Source organism: Schistocerca cancellata, unplaced genomic scaffold (genome assembly GCF_023864275.1).
Source record: "Schistocerca cancellata isolate TAMUIC-IGC-003103 unplaced genomic scaffold, iqSchCanc2.1 HiC_scaffold_423, whole genome shotgun sequence".
Taxonomy (NCBI): domain Eukaryota; kingdom Metazoa; phylum Arthropoda; class Insecta; order Orthoptera; family Acrididae; genus Schistocerca; species Schistocerca cancellata.
The window spans coordinates 1-14,025 of NW_026046440.1; the positions used below are offsets into that span (position 1 = coordinate 1).

At 53.6% G+C, this 14,025-nt stretch overlaps 29 non-coding genes across 29 annotated transcripts; all 29 read left to right on the forward strand.

Annotated features, from left to right (window-relative positions):
• The first annotated feature begins 617 nt into the window (after positions 1 to 617).
• On the forward strand, positions 618 to 699 carry Trnal-uag (transfer RNA leucine (anticodon UAG)). The gene has a single exon. It is a non-coding gene; the product is annotated as a tRNA-Leu (tRNA).
• An 82-nt stretch (positions 700 to 781) lies between these two features.
• On the forward strand, positions 782 to 863 carry Trnal-cag (transfer RNA leucine (anticodon CAG)). Its single transcript has one exon. It is a non-coding gene; the product is annotated as a tRNA-Leu (tRNA).
• Positions 864 to 1,132: 269 nt separating this feature from the next.
• On the forward strand, positions 1,133 to 1,206 carry Trnae-cuc (transfer RNA glutamic acid (anticodon CUC)). The gene has a single exon. It is a non-coding gene; the product is annotated as a tRNA-Glu (tRNA).
• Positions 1,207 to 1,584: 378 nt separating this feature from the next.
• Positions 1,585 to 1,656, forward strand: Trnah-gug (transfer RNA histidin (anticodon GUG)). The gene has a single exon. It is a non-coding gene; the product is annotated as a tRNA-His (tRNA).
• A 912-nt stretch (positions 1,657 to 2,568) lies between these two features.
• On the forward strand, positions 2,569 to 2,651 carry Trnal-cag (transfer RNA leucine (anticodon CAG)). The gene has a single exon. It is a non-coding gene; the product is annotated as a tRNA-Leu (tRNA).
• A 267-nt stretch (positions 2,652 to 2,918) lies between these two features.
• On the forward strand, positions 2,919 to 2,990 carry Trnae-cuc (transfer RNA glutamic acid (anticodon CUC)). Its single transcript has one exon. It is a non-coding gene; the product is annotated as a tRNA-Glu (tRNA).
• Positions 2,991 to 4,185: 1,195 nt separating this feature from the next.
• Positions 4,186 to 4,268, forward strand: Trnal-uag (transfer RNA leucine (anticodon UAG)). The gene has a single exon. It is a non-coding gene; the product is annotated as a tRNA-Leu (tRNA).
• Positions 4,269 to 4,349: 81 nt separating this feature from the next.
• Positions 4,350 to 4,431, forward strand: Trnal-cag (transfer RNA leucine (anticodon CAG)). Its single transcript has one exon. It is a non-coding gene; the product is annotated as a tRNA-Leu (tRNA).
• Positions 4,432 to 4,699: 268 nt separating this feature from the next.
• On the forward strand, positions 4,700 to 4,771 carry Trnae-cuc (transfer RNA glutamic acid (anticodon CUC)). Its single transcript has one exon. It is a non-coding gene; the product is annotated as a tRNA-Glu (tRNA).
• A 375-nt stretch (positions 4,772 to 5,146) lies between these two features.
• Trnah-gug (transfer RNA histidin (anticodon GUG)) lies at positions 5,147 to 5,218 on the forward strand. The gene has a single exon. It is a non-coding gene; the product is annotated as a tRNA-His (tRNA).
• Positions 5,219 to 5,965: 747 nt separating this feature from the next.
• Positions 5,966 to 6,047, forward strand: Trnal-uag (transfer RNA leucine (anticodon UAG)). The gene has a single exon. It is a non-coding gene; the product is annotated as a tRNA-Leu (tRNA).
• Positions 6,048 to 6,127: 80 nt separating this feature from the next.
• On the forward strand, positions 6,128 to 6,209 carry Trnal-cag (transfer RNA leucine (anticodon CAG)). The gene has a single exon. It is a non-coding gene; the product is annotated as a tRNA-Leu (tRNA).
• Positions 6,210 to 6,477: 268 nt separating this feature from the next.
• Positions 6,478 to 6,549, forward strand: Trnae-cuc (transfer RNA glutamic acid (anticodon CUC)). The gene has a single exon. It is a non-coding gene; the product is annotated as a tRNA-Glu (tRNA).
• A 375-nt stretch (positions 6,550 to 6,924) lies between these two features.
• Trnah-gug (transfer RNA histidin (anticodon GUG)) lies at positions 6,925 to 6,996 on the forward strand. Its single transcript has one exon. It is a non-coding gene; the product is annotated as a tRNA-His (tRNA).
• Positions 6,997 to 7,743: 747 nt separating this feature from the next.
• On the forward strand, positions 7,744 to 7,825 carry Trnal-uag (transfer RNA leucine (anticodon UAG)). Its single transcript has one exon. It is a non-coding gene; the product is annotated as a tRNA-Leu (tRNA).
• An 80-nt stretch (positions 7,826 to 7,905) lies between these two features.
• Trnal-cag (transfer RNA leucine (anticodon CAG)) lies at positions 7,906 to 7,987 on the forward strand. Its single transcript has one exon. It is a non-coding gene; the product is annotated as a tRNA-Leu (tRNA).
• A 268-nt stretch (positions 7,988 to 8,255) lies between these two features.
• Trnae-cuc (transfer RNA glutamic acid (anticodon CUC)) lies at positions 8,256 to 8,327 on the forward strand. The gene has a single exon. It is a non-coding gene; the product is annotated as a tRNA-Glu (tRNA).
• A 375-nt stretch (positions 8,328 to 8,702) lies between these two features.
• Trnah-gug (transfer RNA histidin (anticodon GUG)) lies at positions 8,703 to 8,774 on the forward strand. Its single transcript has one exon. It is a non-coding gene; the product is annotated as a tRNA-His (tRNA).
• A 747-nt stretch (positions 8,775 to 9,521) lies between these two features.
• Positions 9,522 to 9,603, forward strand: Trnal-uag (transfer RNA leucine (anticodon UAG)). Its single transcript has one exon. It is a non-coding gene; the product is annotated as a tRNA-Leu (tRNA).
• Positions 9,604 to 9,683: 80 nt separating this feature from the next.
• Positions 9,684 to 9,765, forward strand: Trnal-cag (transfer RNA leucine (anticodon CAG)). Its single transcript has one exon. It is a non-coding gene; the product is annotated as a tRNA-Leu (tRNA).
• A 268-nt stretch (positions 9,766 to 10,033) lies between these two features.
• On the forward strand, positions 10,034 to 10,105 carry Trnae-cuc (transfer RNA glutamic acid (anticodon CUC)). The gene has a single exon. It is a non-coding gene; the product is annotated as a tRNA-Glu (tRNA).
• A 375-nt stretch (positions 10,106 to 10,480) lies between these two features.
• Positions 10,481 to 10,552, forward strand: Trnah-gug (transfer RNA histidin (anticodon GUG)). The gene has a single exon. It is a non-coding gene; the product is annotated as a tRNA-His (tRNA).
• Positions 10,553 to 11,299: 747 nt separating this feature from the next.
• On the forward strand, positions 11,300 to 11,381 carry Trnal-uag (transfer RNA leucine (anticodon UAG)). Its single transcript has one exon. It is a non-coding gene; the product is annotated as a tRNA-Leu (tRNA).
• An 80-nt stretch (positions 11,382 to 11,461) lies between these two features.
• Positions 11,462 to 11,543, forward strand: Trnal-cag (transfer RNA leucine (anticodon CAG)). Its single transcript has one exon. It is a non-coding gene; the product is annotated as a tRNA-Leu (tRNA).
• A 268-nt stretch (positions 11,544 to 11,811) lies between these two features.
• Positions 11,812 to 11,883, forward strand: Trnae-cuc (transfer RNA glutamic acid (anticodon CUC)). The gene has a single exon. It is a non-coding gene; the product is annotated as a tRNA-Glu (tRNA).
• Positions 11,884 to 12,258: 375 nt separating this feature from the next.
• On the forward strand, positions 12,259 to 12,330 carry Trnah-gug (transfer RNA histidin (anticodon GUG)). Its single transcript has one exon. It is a non-coding gene; the product is annotated as a tRNA-His (tRNA).
• A 747-nt stretch (positions 12,331 to 13,077) lies between these two features.
• Positions 13,078 to 13,159, forward strand: Trnal-uag (transfer RNA leucine (anticodon UAG)). The gene has a single exon. It is a non-coding gene; the product is annotated as a tRNA-Leu (tRNA).
• An 80-nt stretch (positions 13,160 to 13,239) lies between these two features.
• On the forward strand, positions 13,240 to 13,321 carry Trnal-cag (transfer RNA leucine (anticodon CAG)). Its single transcript has one exon. It is a non-coding gene; the product is annotated as a tRNA-Leu (tRNA).
• Positions 13,322 to 13,589: 268 nt separating this feature from the next.
• On the forward strand, positions 13,590 to 13,661 carry Trnae-cuc (transfer RNA glutamic acid (anticodon CUC)). Its single transcript has one exon. It is a non-coding gene; the product is annotated as a tRNA-Glu (tRNA).
• Positions 13,662 to 14,025: the final 364 nt, after the last annotated feature.

Below are 14,025 nucleotides of genomic sequence, written 5' to 3' on the forward strand. Positions count from 1 at the left end.
AATGTCGCCTCCCAGAGCGCGGACGTCCGCTGCTCTCTGCAGTCGAAAAGGGCAGTTGTTTGAAGTGCGATGGATGAGCAACCAGTGCCAGCAGAACAGGAAGCTGTGACGTGCACTGTTTCTACAAATGCTGGGAAAACTGGCGCCCAATGCAGCGCACGTAGCGTGGCCGAGCGCTCAAAAATAAAAAAAAAAAGTAGTGTAGCGGTTATCGCGTCTGCTTCACACGCAGAAGGACCCCCCAGTTCGATCCCGGGCGGGAACTGTATTTTCCATCCTATGTCGCATACTACTCCAGTGAGCCACGTCATGTGTGGATCTGCTGCATGGAAAAAAAACAACGAAAAAAAGCGCTCTAAGGCACTGGTTTAAGGCACCAGTCCTCTTCGTAGGCGTGGGTTCGAATCCAGGAGCTGCTGTCTCCTTAACTTCGACAGCTACAGACAAGTGGCGTCGCTCCCATACGGCGGGCACGGCATTTTCTTGTTGTGGATGGCCTAAAGAGACGCTTCAGTGGGAGAGCAGTGGACATACACGGCACAGCGATTGCCAAGACACTTACATTTCGGAGTGATCTTTGTACTACAAAGGAAACGTTTTGCCGGTCGTGGTCCAACGGTAACGTGGCCGAGCGGTCTAAGGCGGCTGTTTTAGGCACCAGTCTCTTCGGAGGCGTGGGTTCGAATCCCACCGTTGCCAGTTTTTGCGTCTCATTTTTGTGCCGCTGCTGTGTGTTCTCGTGGGGTAGGATGCAGCTCTTGTGACGCGGCGTGTTGTGTAGGGTAGCGTGGCCGAGCGGTGTAAGGCGCTGGTTTCAGGCACCAGTCTCTTCGGAGGCGTGGGTTCCAATCCCACAGCTGCCAAACGTGTAATGGTTTCCTGTGTCGAAGACGGCTGCAACTCATTGCCTGCAAAGAAAACAGCTTCTGCTTCGTGAATTGCCGTAGAACAGTGCGTGGTGCAACGACAGGATTTGTAGGCGCCTTTTGCTCTCATCATTGCTGGCGTTCGTGTCCACGAAATGCGTCCGGAGCACGCCGTTCTATAACGTGAGAGAGTGGATTTTTTTACAGTTGTCGTCAGTTAACCGTGCGTGATTGCTGCGTTCGCTGGAAGAGCACTGCCGTCGTTATCCGGTGTGGGTCTAGTGGCTAGGATACCTGGCTCTCACCCAGGAGGCCCCGGGTTCGATTCCCGGTACCGGAAATGCGCGTTTTTGTTGCTCCTCTTATGCGACTTGTGTCGACTTTGCTCGACTGACCGCTACGCTGACGCGTGCAGAAAGCTACGTTAAGTATGATTCACGGCAACACCCGACGGCGAGAGAGATGCGGCGTGTGTCCACTTGTTGTCGAGCCACGTACCTGTAGCGAAGAGGCTTGGAGCACTGCAAGACATTGCCACGGAGGTGAATGGCAGCTAACCACTGTAGTTAGTGTCCTGACAGCGCAGGCGCGTTCATTTGTTTGTATACATGTGATGGAGAACGTGTCTGACACTGCTGTGGCGTGACACTGTGGGCTGGGCTTTGCTGTGTACCACCACTTGCATTCCCGCCAGCTGCTTTGGGCGGGCGCCTCCGTGGCCGTGATCGTCTAGTGGTTAGGACATTGCGTTGTGGCCGCAATAACTCAGGTTCGAATCCTGGTCACGGCACTTTTGAAAGTTTTGCCTTGCTGCCGTTGCTATAGAGATAGTGCACGAGTACTCGATATTACAGTGCTCTCTTGATTTTTCACTCGTGTTCCGCAGGCCGCAGTTTGTACTACCACTTCATCACCAACATGTAATGTCGCCTCCCAGAGCGCGGACGTCCGCTGCTCTCTGCAGTCGAAAAGGGCAGTTGTTTGAAGTGCGATGGATTGAGCAACCAGTGCCAGCAGAACAGGAAGCTGTGACGTGCACTGTTTCTACAAATGCTGGGAAAACTGGCGCCCAATGCAGCGCACGTAGCGTGGCCGAGCGCTCAAAAATAAAAAAAAAAAGTAGTGTAGCGGTTATCGGCGTCTGCTTCACACGCAGAAGGACCCCCAGTTCGATCCCGGGTGGGAACTGTATTTTCCATCCTATGTCGCATACTACTCCAGTGAGCCACGTCATGTGTGGATCTGCTGCATGGAAAAAAAACAACGAAAAAAAGCGCTCTAAGGCACTGGTTTAAGGCACCAGTCTCTTCGTAGGCGTGGGTTCGAATCCAGGAGCTGCTGTCTCCTTAACTACGACAGCTACAGACAAGTGGCGTCGCTCCCATACGGCGGGCACGGCATTTTCTTGTTGTGGATGGCCTAAAGAGACGCTTCCAGTGGGAGAGCAGTGGACATACACGGCACAGCGATTGCCAAGACACTTACATTTCGGAGTGATCTTTGTACTACAAAGGAAACGTTTGCCGGTCGTGTCCAACGGTAACGTGGCCGAGCGGTCTAAGGCGCTGGTTTTTAGGCACCAGTCTCTTCGGAGGCGTGGGTTCGAATCCCACCGTTGCCAGTTTTTGCGTCTCATTTTTGTGCCGCTGCTGTGTGTTCTCGTGGGGTAGGATGCAGCTCTTGTGACGCGCGTTTGTGTGTAGGTAGCGTGGCCGAGCGGTGTAAGGCGCTGGTTTCAGGCACCAGTCCTCTTCGGAGGCGTGGGTTCCAATCCCACAGCTGCCAAACGTGTAATGGTTTCCTGTGTCGAAGACGGCTGCACTCATTGCCTGCAAAGGAAACAGCTTCTGCTTCGTGAATTGCCGTAGAACAGTGCGTGGTGCAACGACAGGATTGTAGGCGCCTTTTGCTCTCATCATTGCTGGCGTTCGTGTCCACGAAATGCGTCCGGAGCACGCCGTTCTATAACGTGAGAGAGTGGATTTTTTTACAGTTGTCGTCAGTTAACCGTGCGTGATTGCTGCGTTCGCTGGAAGAGCACTGCCGTCGTTATCCGGTGTGGTCTAGTGGCTAGGATACCTGGCTCTCACCCAGGAGGCCCGGGTTCGATTCCCGGTACCGGAAATGCGCGTTTTTGTTGCTCCTCTTATGCGACTTGTCTCGACTTTGCTCGACTGACGCTACGCTGACGCGTGCAGAAAGCTACGTTAAGTATGATTCACGGCAACACCCGACGGCGAGAGAGATTGCGGCGTGTGTCCACTTGTTGTCGAGCCACGTACCTGTAGCGAAGAGGCATGGAGCACTGCAAGACATTGCCACGGAGGTGAATGCAGCTAACCACTGTAGTTAGTGTCCTGACAGCGCAGGCGCGTTCATTTGTTTGTATACATGTGATGGAGAACGTGTCTGACACTGCTGTGGCGTGACACTGTGGGCTGGGCTTTGCTGTGTACCACCACTTGCATTCCCGCCAGCTGCTTTGGCGGGGCGCCTCCGTGGCCGTGATCGTCTAGTGGTTAGGTACATTGCGTTGTGGCCGCAATAACTCAGGTTCGAATCCTGGTCACGGCACTTTTGAAAGTTTTGCCCTTGCTGCCGTTGCTATAGAGATAGTGCACGAGTACTCGAAATTACAGTGCTCTCTTGATTTTTCACTCGTGTTCCGCAGGCCGCAGTTTGTACTACCACTTCAATCACCAACATGTAATGTCGCCTCCCAGAGCGCGGACGTCCGCTGCTCTCTGCAGTCGAAAAGGGCAGTTGTTTGAAGTGCGATGGATGAGCAACCAGTGCCAGCAGAACAGGAAGCTGTGACGTGCACTGTTTCTACAAATGCTGGGAAAACTGGCGCCCAATGCAGCGCACGTAGCGTGGCCGAGCGCTCAAAAATAAAAAAAAAGTAGTGTAGCGGTTATCGCGTCTGCTTCACACGCAGAAGGACCCCCAGTTCGTCCGGGCGGGAACTGTATTTTCCATCCTATGTCGCATACTACTCCAGTGAGCCACGTCATGTGTGGATCTGCTGCATGGAAAAAAAACAACGAAAAAAAGCGCCTCTAAGGCACTGGTTAAGGCACCAGTCTCTCGTAGGCGTGGGTTCGAATCCAGGAGCTGCTGTCTCCTTAACTACGACAGCTACAGACAAGTGGCGTCGCTCCCATACGGCGGGCACGGCATTTTCTTGTTGTGGATGGCCTAAAGAGACGCTTCCAGTGGGAGAGCAGTGGACATACACGGCACAGCGATTGCCAAGACACTTACATTTCGGAGTGATCTTTGTACTACAAAGGAAACGTTTTGCCGGTCGTGGTCCAACGGTAACGTGGCCGAGCGGGTCTAAGGCGCTGGTTTTAGGCACCAGTCTCTTCGGAGGCGTGGGTTCGAATCCCACCGTTGCCAGTTTTTGCGTCTCATTTTTGTGCCGCTGCCTGTGTGTTCTCGTGGGGTAGGATGCAGCTCTTGTGACGCGCGTGTTGTGTAGGTAGCGTGGCCGAGCGGTGTAAGGCGCTGGTTTCAGGCACCAGTCTCTTCGGAGGCGTGGGTTCCAATCCCACAGCTGCCAAACGTGTAATGGTTTCCTGTGTCGAAGACGGCTGCACTCATTGCCTGCAAAGAAAACAGCTTCTGCTTCGTGAATTGCCGTAGAACAGTGCGTGGTGCAACGACAGGATTTGTAGGCGCCTTTTGCTCTCATCATTGCTGGCGTTCGTGTCCACGAAATGCGTCCGGAGCACGCCGTTCTATAACGTGAGAGAGTGGATTTTTTTACAGTTGTCGTCAGTTAACCGTGCGTGATTGCTGCGTTCGCTGGAAGAGCACTGCCGTCGTTATCCGGTGTGGTCTAGTGGCTAGGATACCTGGCTCTCACCCAGGAGGCCCGGGTTCGATTCCCGGTACCGGAAATGCGCGTTTTTGTTGCTCCTCTTATGCGACTTGTGTCGACTTTGCTCGACTGACGCTACGCTGACGCGTGCAGAAAGCTACGTTAAGTATGATTCACGGCAACACCCGACGGCGAGAGAGATGCGGCGTGTGTCCACTTGTTGTCGAGCCACGTACCTGTAGCGAAGAGGCTTGGAGCACTGCAAGACATTGCCACGGAGGTGAATGCAGCTAACCACTGTAGTTAGTGTCCTGACAGCGCAGGCGCGTTCATTTGTTTGTATACATGTGATGGAGAACGTGTCTGACACTGCTGTGGCGTGACACTGTGGGCTGGGCTTTGCTGTGTACCACCACTTGCATTCCCGCCAGCTGCTTTGGCGGGCGCCTCCGTGGCCGTGATCGTCTAGTGGTTAGGACATTGCGTTGTGGCCGCAATAACTCAGGTTCGAATCCTGGTCACGGCACTTTTGAAAGTTTTGCCTTGCTGCCGTTGCTATAGAGATAGTGCACGAGTACTCGAAATTACAGTGCTCTCTTGATTTTTCACTCGTGTTCCGCAGGCCGCAGTTTGTACTACCACTTCATCACCAACATGTAATGTCGCCTCCCAGAGCGCGGACGTCCGCTGCTCTCTGCAGTCGAAAAGGGCAGTTGTTTGAAGTGCGATGGATGAGCAACCAGTGCCAGCAGAACAGGAAGCTGTGACGTGCACTGTTTCTACAAATGCTGGGAAAACTGGCGCCCAATGCAGCGCACGTAGCGTGGCCGAGCGCTCAAAAATAAAAAAAAAAGTAGTGTAGCGGTTATCGCGTCTGCTTCACACGCAGAAGGACCCCCAGTTCGATCCCGGGTGGGAACTGTATTTTCCATCCTATGTCGCATACTACTCCAGTGAGCCACGTCATGTGTGGATCTGCTGCATGGAAAAAAAACAACGAAAAAAAGCGCTCTAAGGCACTGGTTTAAGGCACCAGTCTCTTCGTAGGCGTGGGTTCGAATCCAGGAGCTGCTGTCTCCTTAACTACGACAGCTACAGACAAGTGGCGTCGCTCCCATACGGCGGGCACGGCATTTTCTTGTTGTGGATGGCCTAAAGAGACGCTTCCAGTGGGAGAGCAGTGGACATACACGGCACAGCGATTGCCAAGACACTTACATTTCGGAGTGATCTTTGTACTACAAAGGAAACGTTTTGCCGGTCGTGGTCCAACGGTAACGTGGCCGAGCGGTCTAAGGCGCTGGTTTTAGGCACCAGTCTCTTCGGAGGCGTGGGTTCGAATCCCACCGTTGCCAGTTTTTGCGTCTCATTTTTGTGCCGCTGCTGTGTGTTCTCGTGGGGTAGGATGCAGCTCTTGTGACGCGCGTGTTGTGTAGGTAGCGTGGCCGAGCGGTGTAAGGCGCTGGTTTCAGGCACCAGTCTCTTCGGAGGCGTGGGTTCCAATCCCACAGCTGCCAAACGTGTAATGGTTTCCTGTGTCGAAGACGGCTGCACTCATTGCCTGCAAAGGAAACAGCTTCTGCTTCGTGAATTGCCGTAGAACAGTGCGTGGTGCAACGACAGGATTTGTAGGCGCCTTTTGCTCTCATCATTGCTGGCGTTCGTGTCCACGAAATGCGTCCGGAGCACGCCGTTCTATAACGTGAGAGAGTGGATTTTTTTACAGTTGTCGTCAGTTAACCGTGCGTGATTGCTGCGTTCGCTGGAAGAGCACTGCCGTCGTTATCCGGTGTGGTCTAGTGGCTAGGATACCTGGCTCTCACCCAGGAGGCCCGGGTTCGATTCCCGGTACCGGAAATGCGCGTTTTTGTTGCTCCTCTTATGCGACTTGTCTCGACTTTGCTCGACTGACGCTACGCTGACGCGTGCAGAAAGCTACGTTAAGTATGATTCACGGCAACACCCGACGGCGAGAGAGATGCGGCGTGTGTCCACTTGTTGTCGAGCCACGTACCTGTAGCGAAGAGGCTTGGAGCACTGCAAGACATTGCCACGGAGGTGAATGCAGCTAACCACTGTAGTTAGTGTCCTGACAGCGCAGGCGCGTTCATTTGTTTGTATACATGTGATGGAGAACGTGTCTGACACTGCTGTGGCGTGACACTGTGGGCTGGGCTTTGCTGTGTACCACCACTTGCATTCCCGCCAGCTGCTTTGGCGGGCGCCTCCGTGGCCGTGATCGTCTAGTGGTTAGGACATTGCGTTGTGGCCGCAATAACTCAGGTTCGAATCCTGGTCACGGCACTTTTGAAAGTTTTGCCTTGCTGCCGTTGCTATAGAGATAGTGCACGAGTACTCGAAATTACAGTGCTCTCTTGATTTTTCACTCGTGTTCCGCAGGCCGCAGTTTGTACTACCACTTCATCACCAACATGTAATGTCGCCTCCCAGAGCGCGGACGTCCGCTGCTCTCTGCAGTCGAAAAGGGCAGTTGTTTGAAGTGCGATGGATGAGCAACCAGTGCCAGCAGAACAGGAAGCTGTGACGTGCACTGTTTCTACAAATGCTGGGAAAACTGGCGCCCAATGCAGCGCACGTAGCGTGGCCGAGCGCTCAAAAATAAAAAAAAAAGTAGTGTAGCGGTTATCGCGTCTGCTTCACACGCAGAAGGACCCCCAGTTCGATCCCGGGCGGGAACTGTATTTTCCATCCTATGTCGCATACTACTCCAGTGAGCCACGTCATGTGTGGATCTGCTGCATGGAAAAAAAACAACGAAAAAAAGCGCTCTAAGGCACTGGTTTAAGGCACCAGTCTCTTCGTAGGCGTGGGTTCGAATCCAGGAGCTGCTGTCTCCTTAACTACGACAGCTACAGACAAGTGGCGTCGCTCCCATACGGCGGGCACGGCATTTTCTTGTTGTGGATGGCCTAAAGAGACGCTTCCAGTGGGAGAGCAGTGGACATACACGGCACAGCGATTGCCAAGACACTTACATTTCGGAGTGATCTTTGTACTACAAAGGAAACGTTTTGCCGGTCGTGGTCCAACGGTAACGTGGCCGAGCGGTCTAAGGCGCTGGTTTTAGGCACCAGTCTCTTCGGAGGCGTGGGTTCGAATCCCACCGTTGCCAGTTTTTGCGTCTCATTTTTGTGCCGCTGCTGTGTGTTCTCGTGGGGTAGGATGCAGCTCTTGTGACGCGCGTGTTGTGTAGGTAGCGTGGCCGAGCGGTGTAAGGCGCTGGTTTCAGGCACCAGTCTCTTCGGAGGCGTGGGTTCCAATCCCACAGCTGCCAAACGTGTAATGGTTTCCTGTGTCGAAGACGGCTGCACTCATTGCCTGCAAAGGAAACAGCTTCTGCTTCGTGAATTGCCGTAGAACAGTGCGTGGTGCAACGACAGGATTTGTAGGCGCCTTTTGCTCTCATCATTGCTGGCGTTCGTGTCCACGAAATGCGTCCGGAGCACGCCGTTCTATAACGTGAGAGAGTGGATTTTTTTACAGTTGTCGTCAGTTAACCGTGCGTGATTGCTGCGTTCGCTGGAAGAGCACTGCCGTCGTTATCCGGTGTGGTCTAGTGGCTAGGATACCTGGCTCTCACCCAGGAGGCCCGGGTTCGATTCCCGGTACCGGAAATGCGCGTTTTTGTTGCTCCTCTTATGCGACTTGTGTCGACTTTGCTCGACTGACGCTACGCTGACGCGTGCAGAAAGCTACGTTAAGTATGATTCACGGCAACACCCGACGGCGAGAGAGATGCGGCGTGTGTCCACTTGTTGTCGAGCCACGTACCTGTAGCGAAGAGGCTTGGAGCACTGCAAGACATTGCCACGGAGGTGAATGCAGCTAACCACTGTAGTTAGTGTCCTGACAGCGCAGGCGCGTTCATTTGTTTGTATACATGTGATGGAGAACGTGTCTGACACTGCTGTGGCGTGACACTGTGGGCTGGGCTTTGCTGTGTACCACCACTTGCATTCCCGCCAGCTGCTTTGGCGGGCGCCTCCGTGGCCGTGATCGTCTAGTGGTTAGGACATTGCGTTGTGGCCGCAATAACTCAGGTTCGAATCCTGGTCACGGCACTTTTGAAAGTTTTGCCTTGCTGCCGTTGCTATAGAGATAGTGCACGAGTACTCGAAATTACAGTGCTCTCTTGATTTTTCACTCGTGTTCCGCAGGCCGCAGTTTGTACTACCACTTCATCACCAACATGTAATGTCGCCTCCCAGAGCGCGGACGTCCGCTGCTCTCTGCAGTCGAAAAGGGCAGTTGTTTGAAGTGCGATGGATGAGCAACCAGTGCCAGCAGAACAGGAAGCTGTGACGTGCACTGTTTCTACAAATGCTGGGAAAACTGGCGCCCAATGCAGCGCACGTAGCGTGGCCGAGCGCTCAAAAATAAAAAAAAAAGTAGTGTAGCGGTTATCGCGTCTGCTTCACACGCAGAAGGACCCCCAGTTCGATCCCGGGTGGGAACTGTATTTTCCATCCTATGTCGCATACTACTCCAGTGAGCCACGTCATGTGTGGATCTGCTGCATGGAAAAAAAACAACGAAAAAAAGCGCTCTAAGGCACTGGTTTAAGGCACCAGTCTCTTCGTAGGCGTGGGTTCGAATCCAGGAGCTGCTGTCTCCTTAACTACGACAGCTACAGACAAGTGGCGTCGCTCCCATACGGCGGGCACGGCATTTTCTTGTTGTGGATGGCCTAAAGAGACGCTTCCAGTGGGAGAGCAGTGGACATACACGGCACAGCGATTGCCAAGACACTTACATTTCGGAGTGATCTTTGTACTACAAAGGAAACGTTTTGCCGGTCGTGGTCCAACGGTAACGTGGCCGAGCGGTCTAAGGCGCTGGTTTTAGGCACCAGTCTCTTCGGAGGCGTGGGTTCGAATCCCACCGTTGCCAGTTTTTGCGTCTCATTTTTGTGCCGCTGCTGTGTGTTCTCGTGGGGTAGGATGCAGCTCTTGTGACGCGCGTGTTGTGTAGGTAGCGTGGCCGAGCGGTGTAAGGCGCTGGTTTCAGGCACCAGTCTCTTCGGAGGCGTGGGTTCCAATCCCACAGCTGCCAAACGTGTAATGGTTTCCTGTGTCGAAGACGGCTGCACTCATTGCCTGCAAAGGAAACAGCTTCTGCTTCGTGAATTGCCGTAGAACAGTGCGTGGTGCAACGACAGGATTTGTAGGCGCCTTTTGCTCTCATCATTGCTGGCGTTCGTGTCCACGAAATGCGTCCGGAGCACGCCGTTCTATAACGTGAGAGAGTGGATTTTTTTACAGTTGTCGTCAGTTAACCGTGCGTGATTGCTGCGTTCGCTGGAAGAGCACTGCCGTCGTTATCCGGTGTGGTCTAGTGGCTAGGATACCTGGCTCTCACCCAGGAGGCCCGGGTTCGATTCCCGGTACCGGAAATGCGCGTTTTTGTTGCTCCTCTTATGCGACTTGTGTCGACTTTGCTCGACTGACGCTACGCTGACGCGTGCAGAAAGCTACGTTAAGTATGATTCACGGCAACACCCGACGGCGAGAGAGATGCGGCGTGTGTCCACTTGTTGTCGAGCCACGTACCTGTAGCGAAGAGGCTTGGAGCACTGCAAGACATTGCCACGGAGGTGAATGCAGCTAACCACTGTAGTTAGTGTCCTGACAGCGCAGGCGCGTTCATTTGTTTGTATACATGTGATGGAGAACGTGTCTGACACTGCTGTGGCGTGACACTGTGGGCTGGGCTTTGCTGTGTACCACCACTTGCATTCCCGCCAGCTGCTTTGGCGGGCGCCTCCGTGGCCGTGATCGTCTAGTGGTTAGGACATTGCGTTGTGGCCGCAATAACTCAGGTTCGAATCCTGGTCACGGCACTTTTGAAAGTTTTGCCTTGCTGCCGTTGCTATAGAGATAGTGCACGAGTACTCGAAATTACAGTGCTCTCTTGATTTTTCACTCGTGTTCCGCAGGCCGCAGTTTGTACTACCACTTCATCACCAACATGTAATGTCGCCTCCCAGAGCGCGGACGTCCGCTGCTCTCTGCAGTCGAAAAGGGCAGTTGTTTGAAGTGCGATGGATGAGCAACCAGTGCCAGCAGAACAGGAAGCTGTGACGTGCACTGTTTCTACAAATGCTGGGAAAACTGGCGCCCAATGCAGCGCACGTAGCGTGGCCGAGCGCTCAAAAATAAAAAAAAAAGTAGTGTAGCGGTTATCGCGTCTGCTTCACACGCAGAAGGACCCCCAGTTCGATCCCGGGCGGGAACTGTATTTTCCATCCTATGTCGCATACTACTCCAGTGAGCCACGTCATGTGTGGATCTGCTGCATGGAAAAAAAACAACGAAAAAAAGCGCTCTAAGGCACTGGTTTAAGGCACCAGTCTCTTCGTAGGCGTGGGTTCGAATCCAGGAGCTGCTGTCTCCTTAACTACGACAGCTACAGACAAGTGGCGTCGCTCCCATACGGCGGGCACGGCATTTTCTTGTTGTGGATGGCCTAAAGAGACGCTTCCAGTGGGAGAGCAGTGGACATACACGGCACAGCGATTGCCAAGACACTTACATTTCGGAGTGATCTTTGTACTACAAAGGAAACGTTTTGCCGGTCGTGGTCCAACGGTAACGTGGCCGAGCGGTCTAAGGCGCTGGTTTTAGGCACCAGTCTCTTCGGAGGCGTGGGTTCGAATCCCACCGTTGCCAGTTTTTGCGTCTCATTTTTGTGCCGCTGCTGTGTGTTCTCGTGGGGTAGGATGCAGCTCTTGTGACGCGCGTGTTGTGTAGGTAGCGTGGCCGAGCGGTGTAAGGCGCTGGTTTCAGGCACCAGTCTCTTCGGAGGCGTGGGTTCCAATCCCACAGCTGCCAAACGTGTAATGGTTTCCTGTGTCGAAGACGGCTGCACTCATTGCCTGCAAAGAAAACAGCTTCTGCTTCGTGAATTGCCGTAGAACAGTGCGTGGTGCAACGACAGGATTTGTAGGCGCCTTTTGCTCTCATCATTGCTGGCGTTCGTGTCCACGAAATGCGTCCGGAGCACGCCGTTCTATAACGTGAGAGAGTGGATTTTTTTACAGTTGTCGTCAGTTAACCGTGCGTGATTGCTGCGTTCGCTGGAAGAGCACTGCCGTCGTTATCCGGTGTGGTCTAGTGGCTAGGATACCTGGCTCTCACCCAGGAGGCCCGGGTTCGATTCCCGGTACCGGAAATGCGCGTTTTTGTTGCTCCTCTTATGCGACTTGTGTCGACTTTGCTCGACTGACGCTACGCTGACGCGTGCAGAAAGCTACGTTAAGTATGATTCACGGCAACACCCGACGGCGAGAGAGATGCGGCGTGTGTCCACTTGTTGTCGAGCCACGTACCTGTAGCGAAGAGGCTTGGAGCACTGCAAGACATTGCCACGGAGGTGAATGCAGCTAACCACTGTAGTTAGTGTCCTGACAGCGCAGGCGCGTTCATTTGTTTGTATACATGTGATGGAGAACGTGTCTGACACTGCTGTGGCGTGACACTGTGGGCTGGGCTTTGCTGTGTACCACCACTTGCATTCCCGCCAGCTGCTTTGGCGGGCGCCTCCGTGGCCGTGATCGTCTAGTGGTTAGGACATTGCGTTGTGGCCGCAATAACTCAGGTTCGAATCCTGGTCACGGCACTTTTGAAAGTTTTGCCTTGCTGCCGTTGCTATAGAGATAGTGCACGAGTACTCGAAATTACAGTGCTCTCTTGATTTTTCACTCGTGTTCCGCAGGCCGCAGTTTGTACTACCACTTCATCACCAACATGTAATGTCGCCTCCCAGAGCGCGGACGTCCGCTGCTCTCTGCAGTCGAAAAGGGCAGTTGTTTGAAGTGCGATGGATGAGCAACCAGTGCCAGCAGAACAGGAAGCTGTGACGTGCACTGTTTCTACAAATGCTGGGAAAACTGGCGCCCAATGCAGCGCACGTAGCGTGGCCGAGCGCTCAAAAATAAAAAAAAAAGTAGTGTAGCGGTTATCGCGTCTGCTTCACACGCAGAAGGACCCCCAGTTCGATCCCGGGCGGGAACTGTATTTTCCATCCTATGTCGCATACTACTCCAGTGAGCCACGTCATGTGTGGATCTGCTGCATGGAAAAAAAACAACGAAAAAAAGCGCTCTAAGGCACTGGTTTAAGGCACCAGTCTCTTCGTAGGCGTGGGTTCGAATCCAGGAGCTGCTGTCTCCTTAACTACGACAGCTACAGACAAGTGGCGTCGCTCCCATACGGCGGGCACGGCATTTTCTTGTTGTGGATGGCCTAAAGAGACGCTTCCAGTGGGAGAGCAGTGGACATACACGGCACAGCGATTGCCAAGACACTTACATTTCGGAGTGATCTTTGTACTACAAAGGAAACGTTTTGCCGGTCGTGGTCCAACGGTAACGTGGCCGAGCGGTCTAAGGCGCTGGTTTTAGGCACCAGTCTCTTCGGAGGCGTGGGTTCGAATCCCACCGTTGCCAGTTTTTGCGTCTCATTTTTGTGCCGCTGCTGTGTGTTCTCGTGGGGTAGGATGCAGCTCTTGTGACGCGCGTGTTGTGTAGGTAGCGTGGCCGAGCGGTGTAAGGCGCTGGTTTCAGGCACCAGTCTCTTCGGAGGCGTGGGTTCCAATCCCACAGCTGCCAAACGTGTAATGGTTTCCTGTGTCGAAGACGGCTGCACTCATTGCCTGCAAAGAAAACAGCTTCTGCTTCGTGAATTGCCGTAGAACAGTGCGTGGTGCAACGACAGGATTTGTAGGCGCCTTTTGCTCTCATCATTGCTGGCGTTCGTGTCCACGAAATGCGTCCGGAGCACGCCGTTCTATAACGTGAGAGAGTGGATTTTTTTACAGTTGTCGTCAGTTAACCGTGCGTGATTGCTGCGTTCGCTGGAAGAGCACTGCCGTCGTTATCCGGTGTGGTCTAGTGGCTAGGATACCTGGCTCTCACCCAGGAGGCCCGGGTTCGATTCCCGGTACCGGAAATGCGCGTTTTTGTTGCTCCTCTTATGCGACTTGTCTCGACTTTGCTCGACTGACGCTACGCTGACGCGTGCAGAAAGCTACGTTAAGTATGATTCACGGCAACACCCGACGGCGAGAGAGATGCGGCGTGTGTCCACTTGTTGTCGAGCCACGTACCTGTAGCGAAGAGGCTTGGAGCACTGCAAGACATTGCCACGGAGGTGAATGCAGCTAACCACTGTAGTTAGTGTCCTGACAGCGCAGGCGCGTTCATTTGTTTGTATACATGTGATGGAGAACGTGTCTGACACTGCTGTGGCGTGACACTGTGGGCTGGGCTTTGCTGTGTACCACCACTTGCATTCCCGCCAGCTGCTTTGGCGG